The sequence below is a fragment of the Belonocnema kinseyi genome, chromosome 7 (assembly GCF_010883055.1).
Source record: "Belonocnema kinseyi isolate 2016_QV_RU_SX_M_011 chromosome 7, B_treatae_v1, whole genome shotgun sequence".
Classification (NCBI taxonomy): Eukaryota; Metazoa; Arthropoda; class Insecta; order Hymenoptera; family Cynipidae; genus Belonocnema; species Belonocnema kinseyi.
Window position 1 is genome coordinate 141,788,219 of NC_046663.1, and position 12,926 is coordinate 141,801,144.

The window sequence follows — 12,926 nt, forward strand, 5'->3', positions numbered from 1 at the left end:
GACGAAATACAACTTTTTTGGATATGTCAATACTACTACAGGCAAACCAATTTTTAAAACTTTGTTAACTATAATTTCTGAAATCTTGTACCAGATTAAAACTTTCTTTCACAATTGACTTAGGTTATATTTAACTCTGAAGAAAACCTGCATTGAAAGTTCGAAACGTACGTTGGTTAAATTGAGAAATAAATTATTGATTCCTTCACATCTAAATACATTGCTTTTTATTGGACCGTATGACCAAAGTGATCAGTTCTATTCAAAGAATAACTTCATTATCCAAGAGTATAATTGATAAAAAATAATGATGACGCAAAGACTCGGTCAATTAAAGTGATTGATATATGCAGTGATGACGAGGACGACAACGCTCAACACCAAGTAGAAATCAACGATAGTGAAAACAAAAACATGGACGGCAATAAAGAAGAAAACGGTGTTAATGTTAGTGGAAATAAAAACATTGACAACTTTAATTAAAACGAATATAGCAATAACAACATTTATAACGACAGCAAGGACAGTGACAACGGTGACGATAGTGACGACGATGGCAATGACGGTGAAACTGTGATGTACGACGAGGATAAATTCCACGCAAACTTCTATGAGGACGCGGTCACAGTAGAAGATGATGAGGAGATGGCAGAACAAACAACACATCTTGAAGTAATAGAACGCGCAACTGGTAAGTCTTAAAAAAGATATGTAAAATATTAATTTCTCTTCTTCTTCATTCATTATGTGTCCCCTAAGGGTTTTTACATGACTTCCATTCCTTACAATCTTTCCGTTTATATCTATATTTTTTTTACAATCTTATCCTTTCTATATATACAATTATTTACAACTATTTACATAAAGTCTTATATCTAGTTTCTTAATTCTATTTCCTGCAATAGCGCATTTTTGGACTTATTAACAAACGAGTGAGCGATCCAACGAAAGCGAGAGTGCAAGCGAGAGAGATAGCATGAGAACGCAAATGCATCTTAGTCTACTTAACTTTGACCTTACCATTACTTACAATGTTTACGCTTATAATCTAAGCGACTTCCGTTTCCTTTTTCTTTCACTTTTTTATAACTCCGTTTACCTTTTCACGTGCATTCTTTCATTCTCTCTCATTCACTCCTCTAGCACCCTCCAACTCCTTCATCCATTCTTCTCCTAAGCCATCTTCCCCTAGAATCTTAACCACATTTTCTTGCCAGCTTCCTTTATCTTCCATTCCTCTCGTACATCTTTCCCATGCATGCTCCCATGTTTCCTCCTCCCATTCACATATCCTACACTTTCTGTTCTCTTCTTTTTCCCAGAACATCCCCTCCCTTACCTCGTTTTCTAATCTAAATCTTGCTATTCTGGTCCACCTTCACTATCCCCAACCCTTTTCTAATTACTTTGGTACCCCTTCCTTTTTTATCATCTTATACCATTTATTGTATTTTGATTCCTCAATCGCCCCCCCCCCATCTTTCTATTAATTGTCTTTCCCTCTCCCTTCTTTCCAATCCTTTTTCCCGCTCTAATACTTAACTTATCCCTTTGCGCTTCTTCCCTCACCATATGTCCTGGCGTCCTCCAATCTGCCCCTAGTGTTCACCTTATATACCTTTCTTGTAAACTCTCAATATCTTTCCTTTCTTTCCATCCCAATATCTCTGCTCCATAACCTAATACCGGCCATACCAGCGTATCAAATAACCACATTCTCCTTCTCTATTTTTTTAACCTTCTTTTTCCTATTCCTAATATCTGTTTCATTACCCCTGCTGCTTTTTTATCCTTTCTCTTATTTGAGCTGTATGATCTCCATACGTTTGCAAGATATATCCCAAATATTTATACTCTTCAATTTCTTCTAACTTTATTCCTTTCCATCTCCCTGTCCATTCTTTCTTCCTCCCCCCTACTTTTCTAACCCTCATTATATTTGTCTTTTCTGCATTTACATTCATCTTTATCCATCTAAGTATTTCTTTAATCCTGTAATTAATTCCGCCATCCCTTCTTCATCCTCTGCCATCAACACCATGTCGTCTGCTTCTTTTCCTTCCCTATCCTAACTCCTCCCCAACCCTTTCTCCTCATTTTATCTTCCAAGTCTGATATTAATAAATTAAGTAAAAGTGGGCTCAGAGTAGCCTCTCACCAACCAGAAACTGTCTCCTACTTGATCTCCTACCATTACCCTGTTTTTTGTCTCTTTAATAATTTCTGATACACTCTTTATTAATCCCTCTCTTAGCCCCTTCTTTATCATAACTTTTTCTTTTTTTCCTCGGTCTAATGAGTCAAACGCCGCCTTTAAGTCCGCGAACATTGCAATCATTGTCCCTTTTCCCTTTTAATTCTCTTATTTACTAGATAGTTCAGAACATATATGTTGTCCATTGTCCCCATTCCTTTTCTACACTCTGTCTGATTCAGTAACTCAACCTTTTTTACTTAAACTTCTATCTTCAATCTCTCCGACAAAATAGTTACATATACTTTATACAGCGTTGGCATCAACGTCATGCCCTGCAATCTTTAACATCCTCTCCCTTGCCTTTCTTTACTATTGGTATAACTGCTCCTTCTTTTCATAACTCTGGACACCTCTCTCCTTCATTATTTCGAAAACCTTAACTATTTCTACCCTTGATATGTCCTCTTTCTCATCTTTTTCTCTACCATATTTTTCTTCCTTTAAAAATTGTCTCTCTACTCCTCCTAGCAAATCCAAAAAATATTTCTTTCATTCTACTATTTCAGTATCGTGGTTCACTTTTTCTTCTTTTGCTTTCTCTGTTCACTACCTTCCAAACCTCTTCTTCCGTCCTAGCCTTCTCCGCCTCTTCCTCAAACCTTTTATTCTCTTGCTCTTTCTTTTAATAACACAACTCAGTATACTCTTTCTTTTTTTTTCCTACAATCTTTCCTATTACTTTTTTCTTTCCTCCATTTTCTTATGTCCTTTCTGACCTCCTTTTTTCTATTTACAGTCCTCATCCTATCCACTTCTATTCCCCTCTTACTAACATTATTTTTGTTTGTGGACTCTAATACTATTTTTATTTCTCCTATCATTTTTTCCATCTCTTCGTCCACATTTCCCTCTCCCATTTTGATATTTCTGATCTTTTCTCTAAACTTTTTTTTCCCTCCCTTAACCAATCCCCTTTTCCTACACTTTTCACATTTGTCCCCCTTGTATTTATATTGCTCTTGCTTATTTGTCTCTCTAATGCCACTATTGAGGGAAAGTGCTCCGAATCAATATAATCACCTATCTCTAGTTTCTTAACATTCTCCCTTGCCTCATCATCCACCAACACATAATCAATTACCGTTCCCCTTTCACCTCCTGAGCGTGTATATTCTTCTTTCTCATCTCCTTCTATATTTCCGTTTAAGATATACCATCCCAACTCCTCTAAGCTCTTCAAAAACGTTTTCCCCTCCCCATTTAGTACCTTATTTTTGGATTTTATTCCTCTCTCTTCTCGCCATTCCCTTCCTCCTCTGTCACCTGCTTCGCATCGAAATCCCCAGCTATTATCAACCTACTCTCTTCTTTATTTTCTTTAATCATTTCTTTCATCTCCTCTGCTTTCTCCTGCATATCACCGTTCACATAAACCCCCAGTACCTTCCAATTCTCTCCTCCCTTCATTACCTCTTCTACTATTATTCCTTCTTTTTGTTCTTTCCTGTCTTTCTTATCTTTCCCTGTTATACATTCATTCCTTACACCCATCACCATTCCTCCCATTGCTCTGCCCTTTTTATTTTTCCACTTTGTGTTTTGAGCTTGCCATTTGTAACCTCTTGGTAACCTTCCCCTTACTCTTTCCCATCCCTTTTCATCTAGCCACGTCTCCATCATTGTGGCTACATCCCATTGTTTCAAGTGTCTCATAAGCTCCCTATCCTTTCTCTCCAATCCCGCTATGTTCGAGTAAATAATCTTCCATTCTTCCCTACTTTCGTTTCACATCTTTTTTTCCTTCCTACTATTTCTTATTTTCCTATCTCCTGTTCCTTCCTCTCCTTGTGTCCCTGCACCTTATTTCTTATTAAGTGTTTGCTTTCTTCATCTTAATCCCACCACACTCCGTTTCTCTGTATTCTCCCATACTTAACCCATGTTCTCTTTCCCTTTTTTTCTTTCTTCCTCTACTATTTTCCTCAATTTATATTGCATCTTCCTTTCCAGCCAGGTCAAATCATCCTCTATTCTCTCTAGACTTCCATATAATAACCTTTGTTTTATCATCACCTCCCTATTATCACCTCCCCATTATAAAAATATATTTTTTTAATGGTTAATATTTTCAAGGTTATGCTCACATGGCTCGTTTGTGGGGGTTTTAACTAATGATTCAATTTAAATTAATCCATTTGAACAATTAAAAATGGTGATAATCTATGTCTTACTTGAGCAGATAATTTAGAGAAAATTTATAGAGAACGCAGTTATCTTAGAAACTGGGAAAAATTCAAAATGGCATGCTGTTCGCAGACAAAATTTCTTCCTTCCGATAGAATGAGAGCTGATACGCAATGCACTTGTGGGAATACCGGCGATGGTTCCTACCCACCATGCTTGCGAACGTTAATTTAGTCATGATTGCTACATGAAACCTATGCGTGTAGATTTGGGTGGTAATTATACGAAGAAGAACCCCGTTTGACTTATATCTTGTGATTTTGGAACACCGAAAAAAAACGCTTGAAAACGGCGATTCTACAAATGAGCATGAGGATAATTTCTGCGTAGCTAAACAAGTCTGCTCGTGGTGTTTTGCTAAACAGGATATTAAGAAACCATGCTAGCAATGTGGGTAAATTCGTGAATTTCGCATTGCTGGTGGAACTCCCGTACACGATCACGTGTACTTTACGCTTCGTTTGATTGTTCAATTTAAAAAAATTATTTATGTAGCTCATAATGCGAAATTTGTTGATGCTCAATTCATCTTGAAACATTTATCTCAGCATACAAATAGTTAAAAACGGCTTCAGACATAATTTGGTCGGGTAGAAATATTATTTCAATGACAGCAAAGCACACTACTTTCATTGATAGTATAAATTACTTTCAATTAACTCTTAGCGCATGAACAGCATTCTTTTAATTTGTGGGAATATGTGAAAAAAGCAACGTTTCCACATCTGTTGAATACCCCGAAAGGTTAAAATGATTGCCGACCCCTTTCAACAATTCAATGTTATTCTCCGGGTGCCCTGTCGAAGAAAGCTTACAAAGAGTTTTTAAATTGGTATGAAGAGAAAAATGGCGATCCAGAGCATCAATTTAATTTTTAGGAAGAGCTTATTTCATACTGTAAAAACGATGTAGATATTTTACGTTTTGCAAGTGTCGCATTTCGTAAAATATTTCTTGAATGTGGAAATGTTTCTGCTTTTGCAGAAGCTTATAATATAGCATCGGCTTGCAATAATTTCATTCGGAAGCATTTTTTACGCGAAAATATAATCGGAATAATTCCAAGAGGTGGTTAGGATTTGGGTGATCCGCGACCTAGATTTGGCGTTAAATGGTTTTTATCTGTGGAGCGCAATCTTGATATTATTATTCGCCAATTCGGTAGAGCTCGAGAAAAATCGTCTTAAAGAAGGCCCTGTAGTAGATGGCTATTATAAAGATACAGATATGAGAATGCGTCGCGTATTCGAATTTTATGTTTGTTTCTGGCATGGCTGCAAACTTTGTTATCTCATTGACAGAGATGGAAAACTTAGTAATACCAGAGAAACCATGAATGAGCGATATGAAATGATAAGTGCTCGGTCGGATAAAATAAAAAGATATGAAAATGAACTAACAGAAATAAGGGTATGTGAGTTCCGTCTTCTTACAGATATGGCGTCTTCTCACTTACCCAGAAATATAGGTCAAAGATATCGTTCCTACAAATCAAAGCACGTTGAACGTTTGTTAGGTGTACATGGGAGAAACTGCTACCCCCGCACCTAATACAAACGTTTTCATTGCAGAGTACACTTGTATACAGTAACGATTAAAACTGTCCGACTATTTAGAACAATTAGATCGTCGAGTTTTTTTTATGATGGTACAGTACCCGACGCATTACTTGCTTAATCTGTATTTGTGCATCTTCCATATTCCGCGACGGAATGGTCACCGCAATGTCATCTGCGTAGCCTACTAAAGATGTGCCACTGGGAACTTCAATTCGGAGTATACCATCATAAGAGATATTCCCGAGATCTTGCCCCAGAATAGATCCCTGTGCAGATCCTGCAGTAATATGTCCTCTCCGTTGACCATCGATAGTGTCGTACAACAGCACTCTTTCCATCAAGTAATTTCTAACCATCCAGAGGAGATACTAAGGCATCTTGTATGTATTTTGGAGCGCGAGCACAATATCCTACCATCTAGTCGTTCGGAAGACGTTCTTAACGTCTAGGGGGACCAGAAGCCCTACTGGTCGTGAGTAGTGGTTCCTCTGTCGTGCTGACAGACCGACTTCTACTATGGACTGAGTTGCATAGTACCTCTTTGGCCTATGAGTTTCTACTTTCAAAACTTTCTCTTTATCTGAAGCTGAAAAATAATATAACATTCTTGACCACTGCCTGTGAAATCCTCTAGTAATTTCCAGTTTAATATTTTCATTGCCGCATCTTTCAAGGCTAGGGTGATATCTGGTATCGTCTCTCACTGGCCGGGTCGCCTAAATGTTGATGATCCAGTATTTATGACTATTAGTCTTCTTCTGGCAGTCATCGCTATTATGCGTTTTCCTCTAGAGTCCAAATTCCGTCCTCCATATACTGGATTACTCCCTCTAAAGCTTACAGCTTAGCCTGAAAGTCTGCGATCAGCTGAATTGAAGTAAAGTAGATGCTCAAGATAGTGATCCGCTTGCTTCTTATCTAAACAAAACCTTTGCCAGATCAATATTCTTCAAATGGTATTTTCGTAGCGTTTGACACCCATATTGCAGCTGTACCAAGCTTGTCCTTGTAGCAGTTTGGACTATTTTTGACCTGGTATTGCTCGCTTAAGGTTAGTAGATCGGCCTGCTATTCATACCTGGTATGGTTCAGTATGTCATTCGCTATTTGGCTTCGATGTAGATTGCCTTGCAGTACTTTCAGCATATTTGGCGGTTTTCTTTGGCTCTGTCTAAAGCATTTCTCAATACTTGGAACTTGCCTGACTCTAGAAAATACTTCAGTTGATCCTCCGGCAACTTTAACCCTGTGCAGAGAATACACAGAACCTCGCAGTTGCAGCTCGCTCCTTTCTGCTTATGCGCGACGCACTTAAAACATACTCGGTTCCTATCTGGACCCTTACTGTTCTTGGAACGAAGCCCATAGCCGAGAAATTTGAAGCATCGTCCCACCTGTAAACTTCTTCTTATTTGGCAATTCATCCACTCTACTGTTATGCGATCTGTCTTAATAAGCTCCTTTGCCGCTTTGCAAGTTATTTTTACCACAGAAAATGACTGGCCTCTGCTATTAAGCTTGTTGACGAAGATCTTTAGGTCACCTGTAAATTCCTTAAGATCACGTTTCAGGGCCGCCTGCAACTCTTCTCGGGTAGTGTAGCCATCCAGGTCTCTGATTTACAAGGATGTTTTTAGAACCATACTCTGGACTGAGCCGTTTTCTCCAAGCACGTTTTTTTAGGGCTTGCGCAAACTAACTACTGTCCAATTAGAGTGGCACACTGATTCTCCGCTGGACTCGTGGCTGCTCCTTTATTACTTGTGCGTCTCGCTGTTCGTAGGCTTCTTTGAGCCTGCTTAACGTCTCCGAATGACTTCTGGAGCTTCAATGAGCTTTGGTACTCATATTTTTATGTTCTCTTTATGTGTGAGGCTTCGTATATTTGTCGATGCCATAAAAGATTTGATAGCGCATCATGCATGGAGGGGCGGGCGAAAACAGCTGGCAGCGGGTATATCCTCGGACCTAAGTACTAGCCCCTCACTACGTAAGCGTGATAGACAAACGTGGTTCGGAGGACTCCCAGTGGGCTGCAGGAGGGAATAATCGTGGGTTTTTTTCGGTGTCTCCTTCGCCCAGTCTGTTTCATTTGCGTGACCTATGTTATTTCCGCTTTACCCTCTGTTTCCTGCAAGCATTCCGCTATCCGCCACCTAGGGACCACGAGCCCAATATATACACATCACGTATATAAACATAATATACATACACGTAAGATGCACAGATAGGCGTATAGTCCACAAGGAACGAAGGTGAGAATGGGACTTGCCGAAACAGCACCTACCCACTAAACCTGAAGTCTTTTACCTTTTCCTTGGCATAATACCTTCCCCGGAACCGCTTTTCCATAACTTCAGGGGGTGCCGTTTCTTAACCTGTTAAGGTTCCTGCTGTTTTTTTCTTCTATGCTTAGTCACATAGCTGTTCAGCCTTCGAACATCTTGGCGGGGCATGGTTGACTATCGTTGGTCAATAGCTTCCTCCCCCTAACTGCACACATCGTCCTCACCAGCGGAACTAGTTTTCCGCAACCGGGCTCGTCAGCCTTAGGCAGCTTAAGGTTTATGTAATAGCCTTCATCATATTTATAGTAGCATGTCTTCAGTCGTTAAGTTGACCTTCCTCTTTCTTTTTGCATAAAATGGTTTCGACGTAGATAAATACCCTGTCCCACCATTCTTCGTTATGGAGAATCACCTCAGCTATATTTTCCGGTGACACTTCTCCTATTCCGCTTTCTAGCCTCTGTTGGAGTTCGGCGTAGAGTTTACACTTAAACAGAGTGTGGTTCGCATCGACCATTTCCGTAACCGTGTCGTCAGAAAAATAGCACCAGATAATAATTTATTTCACCATGCTTGCAGTTTACCCAGGTACTAAACTCAAGGCTCAGTCTGTTGGTCCATCTTCCGCGGTGGTCAGAACCCCATCGTTGTTGCCATTCTCCCATGGTGACTTCTCTGGTTTCGTCTTATTTTGCAGCACTGTCATTAGTAGTCAGTGCTTGCAGAGTTTTGGGCCACTGACGTTAACAATGAGTCTACTGAGTGCCGCAGTGACGCGTGCTGCCTTATCTGCTGCCTGCTTGACTTGCTTGTTGAAAAACAACCGGTGATCCATTCAGATGCCCAAATGTTCCATGGCTACCTTCGTTGTGGCCTCTGCCAATCCTACTTCCATGGATATCTGCAGGGGGATGTACTTTTTGGTGACGATGACCAGCTCCGTTTTCTCCGCAGCCCGGTCTAGTACATGCTAAGTTTCTCCCTTGTTCTTGCGGCAATTACAGTAAGTACGTCTTCCGCGTATTCTAGCAGATACGTATCCTCCAGCATGTCTAATCTGACAATATCATCATCGGAGATGATCCACAAGTCGGTGCTGAGTATTGAACTCTGCGCAGCTCCGGATGAGATTTGCTTCTTTCTTGGGCCTTCTTTTGTATCGCATATTAAGATCCTGTCGGAGAGATAGTCTCTAAATACACGTATTAGGTACTCTAATGCTTGAAATCTCTCCAATGCTCTGATCGCCTCAGCCCACCTGGCCAAGTTGAAAGAATTTTTCACATCCAGGGTTGCGAGCAGAATAATCTTATCAGTGTAGCAACTTTCTTCTTCTTCTGTAGCGTTGGTTCCCATTATTTCTTGGATTACGTGTTCAGTGAAACGGCCTTTCCTGAAGCCGTACTGTCTATTGAACAGATCACCCACTGCCTGGATGGCCTGCTAGCAGACAAGGCTTCAGCATCTTCTCCATGAGTTTCTCCATAGTATTGAGCATGCAGAGTGGCATGTACAATAATGAGGAATTCAGATCTTCTTTCCCTTTGGTAATCAATACTAGTTTTTGTACCTTCCACTGTTTATGAAAAATTCCGGCTGTTAAGCAAGCATTCATCATATTTAGTAGCATCTGCAGGCAGACGCGTGCTACTGCTTTTAAGACTTCCGCCGGTATTCTCTCTCGCCGGACGCGTCCGGGAGGGTACGTCGACGATGTGCCTCATAGTTTCCTTGCCCAGTTCCCTTTTTGCTGCCTTGTATGCATCAAGGCTTCACAGGCCTCATTTATGACCTGTATATACTGGTGATCGCTTCCAGTATAATCCTCCAAGTCCTGCTAGTTCCCCATAAGAGGAGCCACTCCTTCCAAAGCCAGAGTAATGTCCGGCATCGTCCCTGCTTTGCCAGCTCGTCTAAAAGTAGAAGTTTTGCCGATGTTTATTACTAGCAGTCCTCGTCTTGCAGCTATCTCCAGAATACGCTTCCCTCGGGAGTCTTTTCTGCGCATTGCCCATTCCACCGATCCTTTCGTTTGGAGTGAGGTAGAAACTTACAGTGGTGAGTCCTTTGCTCTTGATCTATACATAACGGTCTACACAGCCATGATCTTCAATCGGTATTCACCTTGGATTTCGCACTCATATGGCTGCTGTGTCAAGGTAGTCCGAGAACCATATTGGGGAGTCCCTATCCCTGTATTGCTCGCTGATGGTCAGGAGGTCGATATTTTTCTCGCGAATTATTTGATCTGAAAGATCATTCACCTCATCGCTTCTGTAATTATTGGCTAGGAGAAATCTTGCCACGCCTATTTGTTTTTCGCCTTGTCAATTCCTAAATTAATGTGAGCGGTTTTGAGCAGTTGATTGGCCGGTTGTTAATTCAGCTCAACGATGGCAATAACTTGCTCTTGTCTGTTGGCTTTCATGATTTTCACCTTTGCGCCATCTGATTTCGCGCCGAGGTCTCTCCGAATTGCTTCATCCACGTGCTTCTTCGTGGTAAGGCTTTTGATGTCTAGAATCTCCAGCCTGACAGTGCGAACCAGATTTCTCATGGTTACCATGTCCCTCAGATGCTTCCGTAGAGCCTCTACAAAGGCTTTGGCTTTCTTCGTCTCTTTCCCCAGTTCTAGTAGGACTTTTCTATTTCTCGTTCGGCGGATTGACCTAATGCATGTGTCAGTTTCTTCTAGCCGGTTTTTTATAGTAACGCTTCTGTTTTGGGGCGACATTGTTTGGCTTTGCCTCTCAATTTTCTAGCTCTTGGGAATTCACACCTCCTCTATTTTGATTAATGGACTTTTTTGGCCTTCTTGCCCTTAATGAACCTCTAATTCTCCGTTCTTTTGTCCTCCTTCTTCCATTTTGGCCATTTTTTGGCCTGTGAAGGCATTATTGACCCTGTTAGATGGTCAGTCCGGAGCTTCTCACTTCGTGCGGCGCAAAGGAAGCACTGGGAAGCGCTAGAGCACTCCGCAGAGTTGTGACTCTCTTCGCCGCACCTCCAGCATCCTTCTGTCCTATCAGGCCCCATACAGTTCGTTGCCCTATGGCCAAAGCCGAGGTAGCAGTAGCATCTGATGGGCTCCATTTTCTTGCGTAAGTGACAGAACACCCACCCCACCTTGAGGTATCCCGCGCTTACCAGTTTCGACGCTCTTTCTACGGTCAGCTCAACGAAGGCCTTCAAAGTTTCTCTGACGGCCGTTTTTGTAAAACTGACCCATATTTCTCCTACATTTTGCTCACTTAAGTGTTTTTGAACGGTCGCTTCAATCTCTCCTGCGTATGTTGTATTATCCAGGTCTAAGACCTCGAGCTCCATGCAAAGAACGAGCTCGCGCACGCTATCCCCGTCAGCTACTGCTCCTCTTATGGCCGCCGACAATTCAGCTCTGCCCTTACCTGTAGGTTCTAGTTCCACAAGTATCTTTACTTTCCCCTAATTCCTAATTCAATTCAAATGTTAATAAAATTGTATATATGTACAAAATTTCGAAAGAAGATGATTACACACGAAACTACCAATAATATTAAAAATGTGTGAAGCATTTTAATACTGTTACTACTTCTAATAAAGAAAATGTTGTACTTCATATGTGTGTGTATGTGTTCTACTTATTAACAGCCCATACCTTATTGTAATAATTTCTATCTTTTTAATTTTCAAGATTGCATTTTATCTTTAATTAAATCTTTTTAGTTTATGTGTAATGTATTCTTTTGCTCTTTTATTTTTAACTGAACCGAATCCGCCCAATTTTTTTTTAGATATCGTTGTGAAACGTTAAGGGGTCGTTACCTGACTTCTAAACTGTCCGAAAAAAATCCTCGCGGGAGTGTCAATCTGGCATGTTGCCTCTATAAGATAAGGCGGGCGAGCGGGTTTTAAACTCAAAGACGGGAGCAAACGCGATTTTCGTTTCACGTGTGAAACGTACCATATATCTTACTTTGGGTAGAATCGGGTTAAAGTTCTGAAAATAAAATCATATAACTTCATTATTCTTTTCAACATCAGTTTAGGACTTAGAAGCCATAACTGCAACTTAAGAATATTGTATCTTACAGACATTAATAAATGTATCCTTATACTAACATACAATTCCCCGAAATTCCCTCTTTGATACCTCCTTATCTTCTATTAATAGACTTTAAATAAACACATGCGCCTTGTGAGATAAAGACCAGAAAGCCAAGGATTGAGGGTAGGCGCCAGATCTGTTTTAAGTTTCGAGGCGTAAGGGTACGCCGGCTGGAAAGCCATAGTTGCTCCTTACTGCTTCTACATACGAAATTGACAGATTTATACCAAGCATGAAAGCACTGGAAAATATTAATATATTTCTTACATTTTACATTCCTTCGACATCTCAAATTCATTTTTAATACAAGGAAACACCTTATCTACAGAATCAAATTTACGGTCAGATACTAAACGTATAAAGAATTGAAATTCTAAAACGTTCTAAAACTTTTCATAGTATATACTTTTTCTAAACTTATCTCGCTTGCTGGCGTAACCAAGGTATAAATCAATCTATTCTACATTTAGTGCTCATAATGTACGTCCTGATGCACAAATTTTAGGCTCTGTATTGTTTTCTATGCCTGAATTAAACACTTTTTTATTCAA

General features: G+C 40.3%; 1 protein-coding gene across 3 annotated transcripts in view; it reads left to right on the top strand.

The window, feature by feature from the left end:
* LOC117177326 (homeobox protein OTX2-A-like) overlaps nt 1-12,926 on the top strand; it is a 643,707-nt gene that overhangs the window by 630,240 nt on the left and 541 nt on the right. The window lies entirely within an intron of this gene.